At 48.8% G+C, this 4042-nt stretch overlaps 1 long non-coding RNA gene across 1 annotated transcript; it reads left to right on the top strand.

Moving 5' to 3' along the window:
- The first annotated feature begins 2452 nt into the window (after positions 1-2452).
- LOC127309719 (uncharacterized) lies at positions 2453-3684 on the top strand. The gene is made up of 3 exons (XR_007857297.1): positions 2453-2950; positions 3093-3377; positions 3490-3684. It is a non-coding gene; the product is annotated as an uncharacterized lncRNA (long non-coding RNA).
- The last annotated feature ends 358 nt before the right edge of the window (positions 3685-4042 follow it).

The raw sequence follows: 4042 nt of genomic DNA, 5'->3' as shown, positions 1-4042 counted from the left end.
GCAGCTCCTAAGTTTCTTGGGTTTCGACCTCTGACTAGTTCACAGTCATTCAGCTACTCCTTCGGTAAATCTCAAGGCTTTTCACCTGCCACTGATCCCTGTAAATATTGATAATGACATACAAAGGCATATGCAGCTTTCTATCTCTTGATTCTTGAAATCTTTATTCTGGAAATATGTTGTAGTTACTGATGTACCACCTGGTCTAATTCAGCTGGGAAGTAGTAAATAGACAGTTTGCACTAATTCATTCCTTCCGCACGTGGGGCTCATGCCATTTGTTCATTCATGATTCCACTTAGATGAATCTCAGTAGGCAGCGCTCTGTTATCATGGTGACGAGTCACGAGTCCCAGCTCGCTCATGCGGGTGGCGTGTCATTTATCAGGGGGATTAAGATGCGTAGAAAACATTTAAAACCCAGGCATGCACATTTTTTTATTATTTAGACCATGTAGACGTTTACATTTGCAATATATATATTTCCAAATGAGCTTGGCATAGTTGGAGAATAGTTCGATACACTAGGTGTCTTTTTAAATTTTAGATTTAGATCAAAACTGATGGTATGCTCCTCCTAGTTGGTGATGGAAAGGCGGGATCAGAGACATGAACCCTGGACACATCCTTAGAGATTATTCCATGATCTGAATTTTCATACGGTGCCCATCTATCAATGTTTTATCTATTTTCACCAGAAGTGTTAAGTTGATTAAGCTATATTACAGGTTGTGCCTCACTTTTCGGGAACATGATGTATTATGAGTCCTATGTTGCGTCCGCCACACATGTTTTGGAAGGTGGAGAAGAATGCATGAAGATGGAGCTAGCTAAAATGTACTCCAACTATGATTTTTATTCCTTCGGTATCAGCCTCTCGGGTGTTCCAACTAACAATCTGTTTCATTCACAGAATACTTAATAACCATAGCACTGACGAACTGCTGGTTGGAGCTGTAAAAAGGCACTTCATAGCTGAGAATCTGTTGAGTGATCAGCATCAAGAGCAACGACTTTTCAGGTGGCGCCAACGTAACTCGTATGTAGACTACACTTTCAGGGAAAGCATGAAGGAGTCTGAAGCAAACAGCTCTGATGACGTTGAGGCTGAATCAAGTGTAAGAGCAGGTCTAACAGACCCCGTAAAAGGGGCAAACCCGTATAATAACCGCCGGTTTGAGGGTTTCGGCTCTACCCGGCCGTCTAGCACGCCCCGTAAAAACGGCCCCCGAATCGTTTTTTGCTGTTTTCGAGTACGGGGCGGGTCCTCGCCCCCTACTTGTGCGGGGTGGGAGCGGGGATAGTGGGCGAAACCACTATCGTCCACTCCACTGCGCGGGAACCATTTCGCTGAAGCCAACTGCCGCCGCCGCCGCCCGATCTCCTCCCCCGCGCCATTCCCGGCCGGATCCGGCCGCCATGGACCGTCCGCAAGAGCCGCCTACCGCCGGCGGTACACCTCCTTCGGGCGCGGTGGTTGATGTCCCCGTCGGAGGTCCGTCGGCCGCCGGCGTCGTGTCCGCCATGATCGCCTCCACCATCCCGTCCAAGAGGAAGAGGATCCCGAAGCAATTCTTCGAAGCACCGGCGGCGGCCGCCGATTCACCGGGCGAAGCGCCGCCGGCTGCCAAGAAGACGGGCCGGTTGAAGACCAAGGCCGCCGGGCCGAGGGGCATGGCGCCGGCCAAGGTGCGGACCAAGGCAATCAGCCGCATCGGCCTCGCGCCTCCGCCGGCCTCCAAGGTCACGACCCCTCCTCCGTCCGTTCCGGCCGTTGCGCTGGCCGCGCCGCCCGCGCCGCCGCCAACCACCATCGACGTAGACAAGGTGTTCGATTTTGAGTCTACAACATCGTACTTGGACATGCTCAACGATTCCGCGGTGAATTTGGACGCCGGTATCGGTGCATTCGATGGGGAGTGCAATGTTGAAGACTTTGATGATGAGGAGGAGGATGAGGGTGACGAGGAGGTGGTTGAGGTTGATCCGGCTGCCGCCGGTTCTTCGTCGACGCCGAAGCCACGCACGGCGAACTACAGCGAGACCGAGGACGTCATCTTGGTCCGTGCTTGGAGCAAGGTGGGGATGGATGCGTGCACCGGAGTGGACCAAGGCGGCAAGCGCTATTGGCAGCGCATTGAGGATCAATACCACCAGCTGAAGCCTCGCACGAAGAGCATGGCGGACAGATCCTACCGCTCCCTTGAAGGCCGATGGAACATCATCAAGCCGGCTTGTTCTCGTTGGAGTGCTGCCATGGATCAAGTGGCCGACCACTACAAGAAGAACCCCTCTACAACAACACATACTTGGCAACCCTCTAAATATTCGTTGCAAAATTTTATAATAGATACGGATGTATGTGTTGCAGTTCACGTCGTTGCCCGGATTGGAGTTTATGGGGAAAAAACTAAGAGCCCAGCCCAGTTAGTAACTCCCATAAGAACCCACCTGTCACGAACGCAGGATTGACGCACGACCTAAGTCCACTCCTCCCCTCCACAAACCTAGATTAGAACTAGTCGCCGCCGCTTTGGATTGCCATCTCGATTTGGCCATGATCAGCTAATCGAGGCAACTGTGATGGATATGGACGCGGGACGCTGCACCGGCGCTGAAGATGAAAGGCGCGGATGCATCCGATCTATGGCTGGTTGAAGACGACCCGGATTCCCCGTTGCCTTCCGCGCCACCAGGAGTCGCCGCCTGGTACGTGCCTACCGAACCCGATCCAGCTCATCCCTTGTTCTCCTGGGCTCAAATTTGCTATGCGATGCGCCGCCTGTTGTGCCCGGCGTCGTAGTGCCGGTGGTGCCGGTGGAGTTGGCTCTTGGGTCCAACGACGAGAGGGCGATCGTGTTGTACAGGCCTGCCAAGTCCACACAGAGCCTCCTGCTCGTCTCGCTCTGGCCGTGCGCCCCTCTCCGCCTTAGCCCGATTGGATCAATTGGTGCGTGCTAATTTCCTCGAGTTAGGCTTTTATTTGGGCTCGTTCCCTTACTTTCTAATTCCATTCCACTGTGACCTGTGATGTTCCCAACTTGCGAATGCCTGAATAACTTTAACTGACGAGAATTAATACTGTCGTATAGGCACCATTCTGTAAGAGGCGAGCAAACCACCGAGCGTTGTTCACAGGATGTGGTGATGCAGAAAATATACTGGTGCAGTCTGACGCACTGCAGGATTTTGCGATAACATGCATGTAGCCAATTATGGTTGTTCAGAGTCTCTCCACACGTATGACGGATCTACATTGTTGATTCCCAGAACTACATTTTTACAGGAGATATGCGAAGGGGCAAAGATGAGCTCTGGAGTGGCTTGTGGCCGTGCACAGCTCACAAATACTGCACATAAAAGGGTTGTATTTTCTGGTGAGACCCCAAAATATGTATGCTCTTCGTTACTTGGTAGATCTAGTTTGTTAAAGAATTTCCTTCTTCTATTTTAACTCGTACAATCTCATTGTGGATATTTCTAATCCAGATTTCCTCATGTATTTCCATCAGTACGACTTGTGAGTGTGATGAGCTATTTCAGTTGGACACCAAAAATTTCTTGGGAACTGACTTGCTTTGATGTACCACGAAGTTAAGTACACCCACAAAAAAAAAACAAGTAGCTAGTAAAATTTACTATATACTTCACACTGTTTTAGATACTTTGACACTGAAACGAAATTTTGTACTATTTGCAGGTACCATACAAGATCTCATCCATCACAAAAACTTGCTATATTGGATATATCAGCTTTGAACATGTTAGAAAAAAATATTAGAACGAATGTATATAGGATTATGTGGAATATCATATTCTGATGCAAGATTGTAAATTGTATTCTTGTAAGATAACTTTCATGTATGATATGGTGATACCGGTAATAAATATTGATTTATTTTGCATGCAATACATTTCTATTCTATGATTCATTTTTGATGTGTCTCGTATGAAATATGTCCCCTCTGTGGGAAAAAAATCTACCACCTTCAAGAACAATCAAATAGGCCAGTAAAAATGAAATTGTAGATCCAAAAATATT

This window comes from Lolium perenne, chromosome 6 (genome assembly GCF_019359855.2).
Source record: "Lolium perenne isolate Kyuss_39 chromosome 6, Kyuss_2.0, whole genome shotgun sequence".
Taxonomy (NCBI): Eukaryota; Viridiplantae; Streptophyta; class Magnoliopsida; order Poales; family Poaceae; genus Lolium; species Lolium perenne.
Note: the sequence above shows the minus strand (reverse complement) of the source record. Positions and strands in the feature narration are given on the sequence as shown.